Genomic DNA, 14,854 nt, shown 5'->3' on the forward strand with positions numbered 1-14,854 from the left:
GTTCACAGAACTCGGGAATGAGCTATCCATGAATAGCAAGAGCTCAATAGGGTCGTGGAATGGAATGCCCCCTGGGGTTCCCCACCCCTCTGCCAAAGGTGAGTCTCTCTCTGCTGTCGGGACTTCGACTGTGCAAAGCTTCAATTGGTCACGAGGGGCGGTAGTCAGATGTCCATCAGGCCTTTGGATCTGGTAGGTATAAAGTCCATCAGCTGGAATTTTGACAATCTCATAAGGGACATCCTCCCACATAGCATCGAGTTTGCTTGTCCGTTGGTTCTTCTTTTTCCACACCTTATCTCCAATCTTCAGGGGTGTTGGCTGGGCATTCAAATTATAATTTTTCTCCTGGCGGCGGTGTACTATCTCCATCCGTTGCTCCACCAGTTGTCGGGCAGCTTCAATCCGATGCTGATGCTCCTGCACCCAGTCGTTCTGCAGGAGGTTAGGTTCATCCGGCATTATTGACAATTCTAGGTCTTTTGGAAGTTTGCCTGGTCTCCCAAACATTAAATAAAACGGGGTGAATCCTGTGGAGCAATGTTCCGTGTTGTTGTAGAGGTATGTCAGTTCGTATAAAAGAGTGGGCCACTGCGTCCGTCTCTCTGCCGATAAACTCCGGAGCATCCCAATCACGGTTTGGTTGGCTCTTTCGCATAAACCATTGCCCTGCGGGTGGTAGGCGGTAGTTCGCAGCTTCTTACACCCATATAAAGAACAGAGTTCCTGGAATAATTGGGATTCGAATGCGGGACCCTGGTCAGTTAAAACTTGTTCCGGATAGCCGTAAGGACGAACAAAGTGTTTTAGGAACAGCTCAGCAGTTGTTTTCGCTGTCAAGTCACGGGCCGGTACCACCACCAAGAACTTGCTATAGTGATCCGTGATAGTCAGGGCATACTGAAACCCAGCGGAGCTATGCTCGAGTTTTACATGGTCTAGAGCCACAAGTTCGAGCGGTCGAGAGCTTTGAATTGGATGTAGAGGATCTTTTTGGGTAGAATCGGCTGGTCTTTTTAGACTGCATGTCACACAACTCCTACACCACTCTTCGACATCAGATCTCCTGCCAATCCAGAAGAATCTCTGTCTAAGTACTGCTTCTGTCTTCTGGGTGCCAAAGTGTCCCGACTGGTCGTGATAAGCATATAATAACAGATCAGCCTGCTGTCTGGGCACTATAATCTGAGAGATAGGCTGGTGAGTACCGGGGTCAAGGCTGGTGCGGATGACAAGGTCCCCTCGGAGGCTAATTCGGTCTCGATGGCGTAATAGTTTGACCAATTCAGGGTCAGCATTGGCTCTTTGTGTCTTGGTTAGTTGTTTATTTTGTCGAATAAGATCAATCAGGCGCTGTACCACGGGGCTGGCTCTCTGTACTTGTGCCCAGTCAACTTCGGGGGAAGCGCTCACAGACTTATCAGTTCCACTGTTTCTAGTGGCAGTGACAGGGTCTGAATGGATGACTTGTTTCCGTGTACTCAGAGGTCTGAACACGGGTGTCTCGATGTCTTCAGTCCAGTCTCGCTCCTCTTCCGCAAGGTCCGTAGTCAGCAAGCGAGACAAGGCGTCAGCATTTCCATTCGCGTTACCGCTCCGGTAAGACACTGTATATCTGAAATTTGCCAAACGTGCCATCCATCTTTGCTCCAAGGCGGGCAGAGGATAGGTGTGCCAGAGGATAGGTGTGCCAGCGGATTGTTGTCTGTAACGATCACGAAAAGGTGTGGCGGTCAAGTAATTCTTACATTTTTCGGTTACAGCCCATGAGGGCAAGGAGCTCCAATTTGAAGGTGCTGTAATTCTCATTGTTCCTTTCGGTCTTCCTTAGACCTCTGCTGGCATATGCTATAACCCTCTCCCAACCGTCATGCAGCTGGGAGAGTACAGCTCCTAATCCGCAATGGCTGGCTTCGGTGTGCACCTGGAACGGCTTTTCGTAGTCGGGGTAGGCAAGGATTGGGGCCTCCATTAGAACTGACTTTAGTTGCTCGAAAGCGTTCTGTTGCTCCTCTGTCCATGCGACCAGGGCAGTACTCCTTCTCTCTTGTCCTGACCTGCCTCGAAGTAATGCATGAAGCGGAGCAGCTATTTTTGCGAAGTGCTGGATAAAGCGGCGGTAGTATCCCACAAAACCAAGGAAACTGCGAATATCTTTAACAGTACGAGGAACAGGCCAATTCCCCACCACTCGTATCTTCTCGGGATCGGGCTTTACTCCTCCGAAACTAACGATGTGACCCAGGTACTGCACACTTGGTTTTAATAGGTGGCACTTAGATTGTTTTAACTTTAGGCCGCATTTAGTCAACTGGGTGAAGACCTCCTCCAGATGTTCTAGGTGCTCGTCATAAGATTTTGAAAATATGATATCATCCAGATAGAGCAAGAACATCTCGAAGTTTCGGTGTCCCAAACAATGCTCCATGACCCGCTGGAAGGTGGCCGGAGCATTGCACAACCCGAACGGCATCCGGTCGAATTCGAACAGGCCCATAGGAGTCGTAAATGCCGTCTTCTCCCGGTCTTCTGGAGCCATTGGGATTTGCCAGTACCCGCTTGTCAGGTCAAGAGTTGAAAATTACCAAGCCGTCTTTAATGCTGTCAGTGATTCTTCTATTCGAGGTAGAGGATAGGCATCTTTGTGTGTGGCAGCATTCAATTTTCTATAATCAACGCAGAATCTGAGACTGCCGTCCTTCTTCCGCACAATTACCAACGGGGCCGCCCATGGACTGTGGCTCTCCCTGATTACACCAGCTTCCTTCATTTCGTTAATCATGGTCCTCACCGGTTGATACATAGCCGGAGGTAGAGGTCTGTGTCTCTCCTTGACTGGGGGATGGGTTCCAGTGGGTATGTGGTGCTGGACCCCTTCAGCCTTTCCGAAGTCTGATGGAAATTGACTGAACGCTTTGGCATTCTTGCGCACCACCTGCAGTACACCTTCTCGTTGACTCTCTGTAGTATCTGGGCCGCCGATCTGGATGTCACTCCACCAGGGAGTCTCACCGGTGGTCATACTGGTTTGACTGGCTGCAGCTCCCTCTGAAACTCTGGGTAGAGCCTCACCGATGACATCTTGAAAGTCGACCAACACCACACTAGCCACGGGACAATGCCGGAACAGACGAACTGGATAACTATGAGGATTCAAAATCCTGACGGGTACTCTGCCTCTTGTTACAGTGGCAAGGGTTCGGGCCACCGCGAACAGCTGCTGTCCATCGAAGTCACAGGGTTCTAGGATTGCCTCATAATCTCTTCCCCCAGGGCTGATCCGCGCCTTGCACCACACCACGTGCTCAGAATTGGGTCTAAGGATAATATGCTGACGATCGTCGATCCTTGCCTTTCCAACTTCCCTCTTTGCATTAGTGAACCTCTTGTGCCCCTCGAGCAACCGGACCATTTGCTGAAGAGTCTTCCGCTCCTTTGGGGCAGCAGATCGCATTTCCAGTTTAAGGGCTTCCACTAATTCATCTGGGCAATTCTGCAGAACGTTCATTCCGAGGATGACCGGGGGAAGATGCTGCTTGTTTGTAGTAGTGACCAAACACCCTTGTCGTTCCAGATTAGCTTTGCAGATAGCGAGATTAGCTTCCCAATAGCCGCGGAACGCGATTGGCTGTCCATTACTGGCCAATAGATGCAACCAAGTGTTGGGTGGGTTCACTATCTCAGATTCTTCCCAATGTTTCTAGAATTCGGCCAAATGGATCGTCGTCACCTGTGATCCCGTGTCTAGAAGAGCGGGCACTTCTACCCCATTAATTCGGATCTTCAGGTGGGGACACTCGCCAACATATTGAGGCCACCACCCTGGCTTCGATGGACCTATTGATGCATCTCCTCCCGAGGGTCGGTCCCTTGCCTCGGGGTGGAGTCGTTTAAAGGATCATTAGCACATCGCCATTCGATGTGTCCACTTTGATTACATCTTCTACATATAGGCCTCCCTTGATCATCAAATTGGTCCGTGGGGCGCCGCCCCGATTCTCGTGGCACCTCCCCTCGTGACCGCCCTCTTCTACTTTGGTCCCGACGCCAACCTTGGCGCTTAGCTTCCGCTTGCTCCAGCCGTATCTCCTTCAGCTCCTTCATCATTTCATTAACAACGCTGGTGAGAGCTCCAATTTGGTCTTGACCAGCCTGTGATTGCTGACTGACGGTCCCTTTATAGATAAAGGATTCAGCCATAGGGCTTAGTTGAGACTCCCCAGGCACTCTTCCCTCAGATGGTCCCACCACCGCCATGTATTCTCCATCTGTGTTTTGGTTTAGACCTAAAATGTCCATCATAGCCTCCTTTAATTCAGAGAAAGTGCAGAGAGGGTTCTGATGCCTCAACATCCGCAACTGTGCTTTTGTCGCTTCTCCTCTTGCTCCTTCAATGAATAAATTAATCATAGTCTCCTCTGTTTGTTCAGCTTCCCGAGGGTCTCTGGCCTGTATTGCCCGCCTGGCTTCTTGTAGGCCCAGGGCAAACTCCCGGAGATTTTCATTTGGTTGCTGCTTCCGAGCGTATAGGCGCCCCTGTAATTCCGCAATGGTCTGTAAATTGAAGATACCAGCCAACTTTCCCAGGATACCTTCAGCTGTTTTCCGTTCTTCATCCGACCAAGATCTGACTCACATAGTGGTGCCCCTTTGAGTTGTCCGGTAACTACCTCCACTTTTTGCTCCTCATTCAGGGGATAAAGCTTGAACATCGATCTTATTTTGTCCCGGAATTCTTTAAACGGACTTGTGCTTATTGTCTTCAAATCTCCCGAGTATACGGTAAGCCACGGGGCTCCAAAATAATAGGGCATCGTAATTGGTGCAGCCGGTGATGACACAGCTGGTGACGACTGACCGGGCGAGGCGGGTAAATTCCTTCTAACTGCAGTAGATGTGGGCGTCTGAAGTTCCTGTGCTTCTGACATCCTGTATCCTGATCCTGTTCGCGGACACCAAGTTGTAACAGGTTCAATCGGTGAGAATGTGGTTGCAGGTGTAGGTGTTGATGTCGGTGTTCGTACCTGAATTCTTCACCCGGGATCACTTCTTAGACCGGATCAGCTGCTGGTAACCTAGGCAGAGGAACAAGGAACCCCAACCCCAGCGGACCCCAAACACAGGTCACCACACGTTTGGACGGTGACAAGGAATTTATTATACTGGATCAGAAAGAGTGGTCACCGCTTTAACTTTACAGGGTTGATGGCAAAGGCACTTTACAGATAATGTAAACAATAAAGTGACGTCACAGTGTACAATCACAACAAACATTACACCTTATACGTTAACAGCAATTTACTAGTAATTTGCAATGCTCTAGATGCTGTCACGGTGGTAGTATAACCTTGGTTGACCCTGTATACTGCTTATATCTAAGGCACAATATCTACGCTAAGTAGCGGAGGAGTCAATTTCAAGTAAACTCAATTATACCCCATAGTCACAAAGGTAGCTGTTAGGCGCCGGGGTCCGCAATGTCCGCGCGGCCCGGCGCCTAGCAACTAGGGACGCCGTGCGCGTTCAGCCGCCGGCTTCCTAGCAACGCTAGATGCCGGGCGCGCTGAGCCGCACGGACCCTAGCAACGGGGACGCCACGGGCGGACCGCGTTCCCCGTTGCAGGGTCTAGTTACACACACACGCACACACACTTGTCTTCGGGCCGTGCAGCAAGGCAGCTGCACGGCATTAATACCAATCAGGTTCTGAACAGCTGATTGGAGGACTCCCTGCTAAATACCTTCTCAGTGCTTCTCACAGACGCCGGTAATAGCTTCCTGCATGCTGCTTTGGTTTGCTGAGAGTCTGTTCCAGTCCTGCTGTATCCGGTCATTCCTGTCCTCAGAAGTCCTGTATCCGGGAGTTGTCATCTCATCCCAGGAAGTCGTTGGGTCCCCAGTAGTCCTGACTGATCACCTTTGAATATCGAGTGGTGTTTCGTGAGTTGCGGCTCTGCCGTGTGTTGCGGCTCAGCCGCTTGATCTTTACATATTTTGTCTTTGGAGCATTTGCGGAGGGTTCCGCTTCCACAAGTCCTCTCTGGAACTCGGCGGTGCCGGGTAGGAGAAGTGGACAAGTGGATATTTTGGTTGTCCTTTTCCCTGGCGGTCTTTCCGCACATATTCTAGTTTTTATTAGCTTGTAGCCCCTGGCCTGGTTGTTTAGTCAGAGGGCCCCTTGTTATCACCCTGTCTCGGATTTCCCTTTGTCTCTCATTAAGACCTGGGGGGGCATCGGAGTTGGGCAGACGTAATCCGCCCTTCAAACGCGGCTGCCATGGGCTCAAGCAACCATAGTCTCGCAGGGGATTTCTGACAGCACGGGCGAGACAACGGAGTTAGGGCGCCAGGGGCTATTTTCCATTCCCGCTCCCTTCCCCAGCATTACGTTCCAGTGCTCCGGTCCTCGCAATAAGATCTCCTCAGACCAGAGTGCTGGAATCATAACATTATTACCGGCCATACCAAAAATTAAAATTAAACAGGGCTTTAATTTTTTCCTCTCATTCAGTTTTTGTTAAAAATGTTTGGCCTCATGAATCCGACAGGTTTAGGGCCAAACCCTGGCCAGCTCTTAGTCAATCAGATTCAAGAACTTACTTAGATGGTTCAGGATCTTTCTCTTCGGGTGAGGTCGCAGGAAGATCTTTTGCGAGCCTCCCCAAGGGGAGTCCCTGAACCAAAAATGCATTTGCCTGACCGTTTTTCTGGTGATAGAAAAGAATTTTTTAATTTTAAAGAATCCTGTAAACTTTATTTTCGTTTAAGACCTACTTCCTCTGGTACTGAATCTCAGCGGGTTGGGATTATTATTTCTTTACTCCTGGGGGATCCTCAGACCTGGGCATTCGGTTTAAGAGCAGAGGATCCTACGTTGTTGTCAGTAGACGCTTTCTTTAAATCTTTAGGGCTTTTGTATGATGACCCAGATAGAGAGGCGTCCACTGAAAGTCAGCTACGCGCTCTCAAACAAGGTAAAAATCCTGCAGAGGTTTATTGTACTGAGTTTCGCCGTTGGTCGAACGACTGTGGCTGGAATGACCCAGCCCTGCGCAGTCAGTTTCGCCTCGGCTTATCAGAGTCTATTAAAGACAGTCTCCTCCAGTACCCCGCTCCTGAGACTCTCGATAAACTCATGGAGCTTTCTATTAAGATTGATCGTCGTCTCAGAGAGCGGAGAGCTGAAAGAGGAACATCTGTAAGGTCAAGTCCTTGTGTTTATTCCATTCCAGAAGACGTCGAGGAGCCCATGCAGATGGGTCTCTCCCGGCTGTCTCCTGAGGAAAGGACCAGAAGGCAAAATTCCGGTCTTTGTTTGTACTGTGGTGGTAAGGGACATTTTGCTCGTAACTGTCCGAACAAGTCGGGAAACGCTTTGACCAGGTGAATTGTGAGGGGGTTCACCTAGGTCTGCAGCTTATCTCCTCGAATAACTCTCTTTTAGTTCCAGTTAAGGTTTCCTTTGACAGCCTCAGTTCTTTGGTGTCGGCTTTTGTTGACAGTGGAGCTGCAGGAAACTTTATGGATTTAACTTGGGCTAAGGCCTTAGAAATTCCACAGTTACCATTGGATAGGTGTGTCACCATGCATGGCTTAGATGGGAGTCCGCTTTCCAATGGGGTTATTACCCACCGTACACCTCCTGTAGTACTTACAGTAGGAGCCTTACATTCCGAAAATATCGAATTCTATCTAACACATTGCCCAGCAGTTCCAGTTGTTCTGGATCACCCTTGGCTGGCCTTTCATAATCCCACCATTGATTGGCGGTCCGGGGAGATTTCCCAATGGGGTACATTTTGTGCTAAGGAGTGTATTTCGTTTCCAGTCAGAGTCGCAGCTATCATTTCAGAACTCATTCCTGGGGAATACCAGGAGTTTGCCGATGTATTCTCCAAAGGCAATGCGGACATTCTGCCTCCCCATCGGCCTTATGATTGTGCTATTGAGCTAGTTCCTGGTGCCGCATTGCCAAAGGGGAGATTATATGCATTGTCCGGGCCAGAAACTTCGGCTATGAATGACTATGTTCAGGAGAGCTTACAGAAAGGATTTATTAGACCATCAAAATCCCCTTTAAGTGCTGGTTTTTTCTTTGTGGAGAAGAAGGATGGCTCGCTTAGACCATGCATAGATTTTAGAGCCCTGAATAAGATCTCAGTTAAAAACACCTATCCTTTGCCGTTGATTTCTGTACTCTTTGATCAGTTACGTTTTGCTGTGATTTTTTCTAAAATTGACCTGAGAGGAGCTTACAACCTCATCCGAATTAAATCTGGAGATGAGTGGAAGACGGCTTTCAGTACTCAGTCGGGTCACTACGAATACCTGGTGATGCCGTTCGGCCTGTCTAATGCTCCAGCAGTTTTTCAAGACCTCATAAATGATGTGCTCCGTGACTTCTTAGGGAAATTCGTGGTCGTTTATTTAGACGACATCTTGATTTATTCTGAATCGATGGAACAGCATATCACCCAGGTGCGTCTGGTTCTTCAAAAGTTATGTGAGAATCATTTATATGCCAAGCTGGAGAAGTGTGAATTTCACGTCACGGAAGTATCTTTTTTAGGGTACATAATTTCCCCTCAGGGATTTTCGATGGAACCCAAGAAGCTCTAGGCCATCCTTAATTGGGCGCAACCCACCAATTTAAAAGCAATTCAGCGCTTTTTAGGGTTTGCGAATTATTATAGGAGGTTCATTCATTCTTTTTCTGACCTGCTTGCTCCCATTGTAGCTCTGACAAAGAAAGGAGCGGATCCTACCAACTGGTCGCATGAAGCTGAGTTATCCTTCCGGGCCCTGAAACAAGCCTTTGTCTCAGCTCCAGTCCTAAAACATCCTAATCCGGAATTGCCCTTTGTTGTGGAGGTTGATGCCTCAGAAGTTGGAGTGGGGGCCGTCCTTTCTCAAAAGGATCCGGAGTCTCTGGAGTTACATCCTTGTGCCTTTATGTCCAGGAAATTCTCCTCCGCTGAATCCAATTATGACGTTGGTAATCGGGAGTTACTGGCGGTAAAGTGGGCTTTTGAGGAGTGGAGGCATTGGCTGGAAGGAGCGAAGTATACTATTTCGGTATTGACTGACCATAAGAACCTGCAATACATTGAATCAGCTAAACGGCTTAATGCCCGGCAGGCACGTTGGGCATTATTTTTTACTCGTTTCAAATTTATAATCACTTTCAGGCCTGGTTCCAAGAATACTAAAGCTGATGCCCTGTCACGTAGCTTTCTTCCGGTTCACAATAACAATCCTGTTGTTACCCCAATACTTCCATCTTCGGTCATCCGGGCAGGCCTCACACAGGATTTATTTACCCAGTTAAACCAGCTTCAACATCAAGCTCCTAGATTTACTCCTGCTGGTCGTCTTTACGTTCCTGAATTTTTGACAGCTACTGTTTTAACTGAATTCCATGACAACAAAGTTTCAGGGCATCCGGGAATCACTAAAACATTGGAGTTAGTCTCTCGCTCAGTATGGTGGCCTAGTATTTCTAAAGACGTTAGGGATTTTGTTTATTCATGTCAGGTTTGTGCACAGCATAAGGTTCCCCGTTCCTTGCCTATAGGGCAACTTATGCCCTTAAGTGTCCCTCTCAGGCCATGGTCTCATATTTCCATGGATTTTGTGGTTGACCTTCCCCTTTCAGCTGGATTCCGAGTCATATGGGTGGTAGTGGACCGTTTTAGTAAAATGGCTCATTTTATTGCTCTTCCCCGATTGCCTTCTGCTCAAGGGTTGGCAGTTTTGTTCCTCCGCCATGTGTTCAGGCTTCATGGGTTGCCCACTGATATTGTTTCTGATCGGGGTCCACAATTCGTTGCACAATTCTGGAAATGTTTTTGTGCTTCATTAAAGATGAAACTGTCGTTAACATCCTGTTACCACCCACAATCCAACGGGCAAACCGAACGAGTTAACCAGTCATTGAAACAATATCTGCGCTTGTATTCAGCCAAACTCCAGAATGATTGGTCCGAGTTTCTTCCTTTGGCTGAATTTGCTTACAATAATTCTTGTCATTCCTCCACTAAAGAGTCTCCTTTCTTTTCAGTTTTTGGTTTTCACCCCAGAGCTAATTCTTTTTTTCATCATTCTCCAGTCTCCTCGCTGGCATTGACCTCCCATCTCAGAGCAATTTGGAAAAAAGTGCACCTTGCTCTCAGAAAAGCGGCCTTTCGAGAGAAGAAATTTTCTGACAGGCTCCGACGTCCTTGCACTTTTAAGGTGGGAGATAAGGTGTGGTTGTCAACTCGCAACATCAGGCTTCGACAATCCTCGGCTAGACTGGGACCCAAATTTATTGGACCATTTCTTATTATTAAAAGAGTCAACCCAGTTGCCTTTCGGCTACGTTTACCAAGATCTCTCAAGATTGGAAATACGTTTCACTGTTCCCTGTTGAAACAATACGTTTCTTCCAGTAGATTTCCTCGGAGGATCTCTCAGGGTAGATCTCCAGTGGATGTACAGGGACAACAGGAGTTCTTGGTAGAGAAAGTTCTTGATTCCAAATTGTCCCGGGGTCGGCTTTATTTTTTAGTTCACTGGAAAGGCTATGGTCCGGAGGAAAGGTCATGGGTCCTAGATAAGGATCTTCATGCCCCTAGGCTCAAGAGGGCATTTTTTCGGGAATTTCCTCAGAAACCTGGCTTTAGGGGTTCCTTGACCCCTCCTCAAGGGGGGGGTACTGTTAGGCGCCGGGGTCCGCAATGTCCGCGCGGCCCGGCGCCTAGCAACTAGGGACGCCGTGCGCGTTCAGCCGCCGGCTTCCTAGCAACGCTAGACGCCGGGCGCGCTGAGCCGCACGGACCCTAGCAACGGGGACGCCACGGGCGGACCGCGTTCCCCGTTGCAGGGTCTAGTTACACACACACGCACACACACTTGTCTTCTGGCCGTGCAGCAAGGCAGCTGCACGGCATTAATACCAATCAGGCTCTGAACAGCTGATTGGAGGACTCCCTGCTAAATACCTTCTCAGTGCTTCTCACAGACGCCGGTAATAGCTTCCTGCATGCTGCTTTGGTTTGCTGAGAGTCTGTTCCAGTCCTGCTGTATCCGGTCATTCCTGTACTCAGAAGTCCTGTATCCGGGAGTTGTCATCTCATCCCAGGAAGTTGTTGGGTCCCCAGTAGTCCTGACTGATCACCTTTGAATATCGAGTGGTGTTTCGTGAGTTGCGGCTCTGCCGTGTGTTGCGGCTCAGCCGCTTGATCTTTACATATTTTGTCTTTGGAGCATTTGCGGAGGGTTCCGCTTCCACAAGTCCTCTCTGGAACTCAGCGGTGCCGGGTAGGAGAAGTGGACAAGTGGATATTTTGGTTGTCCTTTTCCCTGGCGGTCTTTCCGCACATATTCTAGTTTTTTTTTTTTTTCAAACTCTTTTTATTATAATCTCACATCGTACAGAGTAGAAATGTATCATTTCGAGACATAGAAAATACAGGTAGCGTTGTATTACATATTATGCAGTATATAGAGTTATCCTGAAAAACGGCAGGAAGTCATATTCAGTCTCATATCATATCAGGTTGAGATCAAAGCATATTTTCAAACTTTTCTTCACATAAAACCTTTATACCCTTCCAAAAGAGGGAACGTATATATAACTAGTGAAATCAGGGGATTTATATTATATTTTAATTACCAAAGCAGAGAAGACTTAAAAATAAACAGGAATAGATCAAATGTTGGTTCTCTCCTAGCAAAGGTATATCACCCTAGAAATCCCTAAACATAAACATAAAGCCTAAAATATATAAAAATAAAGTAACATGCAATGCCTGCCGTGGGACACGAGCCGTCGATCCATCCATAGAACAATCTCTCACATCGGGGGGGTCTATATTTCCAATCAACCCGGTAGACTGCAGAATATAGAAAGAAGCGGGGGAGGGATCCAGAGAAAAGGAAGAGGGTAAGTAGTTAGATGTTTAAGGGGTTAGGATGGTCAATAGTGTGGAGGAGATACCATGAGGTAGATTGAAAGCATTTTTCAATGGCTTGTTTAGTATGTAGGGGAAGTGTCAAAATGTAGGCGTCCCAGCACTGGAACAAGGCAGGGGTGAGTTTTTCCTTATGGATAGAGGCCTCCAGCCAGTCCATGGTGAACAGGAAAAATAGTCTAGAGGTCACCATCGAGAGATTGGGAGGTATATTGTGGATCCACTGTTGTAGGATTGCCTTCCTGCCGGCCGCTGATAATATCATGAGCAGTTTTCATATTCTAGTTTTTATTAGCTAGTAGCCCCTGGCCTGGTTGTTTAGTCAGAGGGCCCCTTGTTATCACCCTGTCTCGGATTTCCCTTTGTCTCTCATTAAGACCTGGGGGGGCATCGGAGTTGGGCAGACGTAATCCGCCCTTCAAACGCGGCTGCCATGGGCTCAAGCAACCATAGTCTCGCAGGGGATTTCTGACAGCACGGGCGAGACAACGGAGTTAGGGCGCAAGGGGCTATTTTCCATTCCCGCTCCCTTCCCCAGCATTACGTTCCAGTGCTCCGGTCCTCGCAATAAGATCTCCTCAGACCAGAGTGCTGGAATCATAACAGTAGCAAGTAAAGCAGGCACTTAGAAATCAAAGCACAGTTCACTTTTAAAGCACAGTTCTGGAGTGCGGAATAGCAGTAGCAGGTATATAGTATAAGGCAAGCAGTTCGGCACAGGTGAAAGCGGCATGCAAGTCTCTAACACGACTCAGTCAGTAGAAGAGTACGCAGAAGCTGGCAGGATTAGGTTGTACAGTACAGTGTCTGATGTGCATAAGGGTTCCCCACCTGACTGACACACTGACGTCAGCAAAAGTCACTTTATCTGTACTAGACTTTCCCTAAATAGCTGACGTTAAGTGTAACTTAGTGAGGGTGCTGGCTTAGCTTTTGAATAATAGGTTGATGGAGCTTAGCCCCTTTACTCTGGTGATGACAGTTCCAAGCTGACAGATACTAACTAGACTCTCGGGATCGACTGGTAGTGACAGGGTGCTAAAGCACGTAATACTGGCCAAAGCTAGCGCCTCTGTAGTGAGAAGGGGACGGATCTGAGGTAAAATACCTGTGGTGGCGTTACACTCCCGACTCCCTCTGTAAGCTCACCAGCTCTCCGGGTGATCTCAGTCTCTTCAGCGGCTCCCGTTCCCTCAGCGTCGCACTGTTCCTTCCCCGGCGGCAGACAGACTGATGGCAGCGGCAGTACACTCTCCTTTGGCGGCGGCTGGCGGGTCTCGTGTGGCGGCAGCTGGCGAGGCTCCTTTTGAGGCGGCTGACGGGTCTCGTGTGGCGGCGGCTGACGAGGCTCCTTTGGCGGCAGCTGACGGGTCTCGTTTGGCGGCGGCTGGCGAGGCTCCTTTTGCGGCGGCTGGCGGGTCTCGTCATCCGTCACGGCTCTCCTGGTCTCCGCGGCGCTTCTGGCAATGATGCTCAGCCCGGCTTCCTCCTCTCAGAGGCGGCGCGATCCTTCTTCCAGCAGCAGCTCCGTCTCGTCTCACGTCTCCTCAGCCAACTAACGGCTCCCGCTGACTGCCTTTATTTAAAACTTCTCAAAGTTCCAGGATGCTTCCCGCTCTAGGCAGCCGTAACTAGCTCATCCCCATGTCCTTGTGTCCCCCGTGTTTTGGGGCTTCAACAGATGTCCCACAGGGACTAGGGGGAAGGGGTATTAACCCCTTCAGTGTGGCTGGGCTAGTCCAAGGAAAAGGCTCCCTAAGGGCAATTTGCGGGGTACATATATATCTGTATATCAGAGTGTCACAGATGGAGTGACAACTACAGGGCTAAAGAGGAACAGAGAGCATGAGAGGTGCAAGGGGGTAAGTAAGGGAAAGAGGAAGTTCAGGCAGGGGTGATTTATGAGACATTAAGGCATTTGGTATCCCAGCGGTCGGAAAGCTGACGCCAGCATCCCGAAACTGCTCGGAATGCTGATGCTGGCATCCCAACATAGATAGCGATGCAGAATGCCAAAATCCAGATCAAGTTAGTGCCAAAGTCTCCACTGGCAAGCCACGTGAGAGGATTAGGCTGCGAGGGTTAGATTTAGGCTGTGAGGGTGGGAGGGTTAGGATTAGGCTGCAGGGAGGGAGATTAGGAAGGGTGGGTTAGGGTTAGACACCACTGAAGAGGCTGGGGGGGGGGCGTCGGTTTAGGGTCAGGCTGTGGGAAAGGTGGGTTAGGGGGGAGGGATGGTGTAACATGAATACGAGACACTACTGTGCAGTGTAATGTGAATAAGGGACACTATTGAGTGGCATAATTTGAATTGAAAGTACTATTGCCCCAATGCCCCATTTCCAATACTCACACCTTATTTCAGGTGTGTGTAGGGGGGGGGGCACCGGCCCCTTACTTTGCCAGGGGCGCTCGGACCCTTAGATACACCCCTGGCTATAGGTTGACGGTAAAAAGGTCAACAGTCAATGGGTCGCCCATTAATGGTTGACATGTAAAAGATTGACAGTACTTATGGTTGACTGTTTCATACTTTGCCTTTCACATGGACTATGATTAGGAATATTAACCCTGTGTCAAACGCAGCGAGGCACCTTGCCAGCAGCATGAGTGAGCAAAGCGAGCCATACAAGGGCACATGGGGGGTCATTCCGAGTTGTTCGCTCGCAAGCCGTTTTTAGCAGCTTTGCACACGCTAAGCCTACGCCCACTGGGAGTGAATCTTAGCTTCTTAAAATTGCGAACGAAAGATTTGCAATATTGCGAAAAGACATCTCTGTGCAGTTTCTGAGTAGCTCCAGACTTACTCGGCATCTGCGATCAGTTCAGAGCTTGTCGTTCCTGGTTTGACGTCACAAACACACCCAGCGTTCGCCCAGCCACTCCTCCGTTTCTCCAGC

Source organism: Pseudophryne corroboree, chromosome 12 (genome assembly GCF_028390025.1).
Source record: "Pseudophryne corroboree isolate aPseCor3 chromosome 12, aPseCor3.hap2, whole genome shotgun sequence".
NCBI lineage: Eukaryota > Metazoa > Chordata > Amphibia > Anura > Myobatrachidae > Pseudophryne > Pseudophryne corroboree.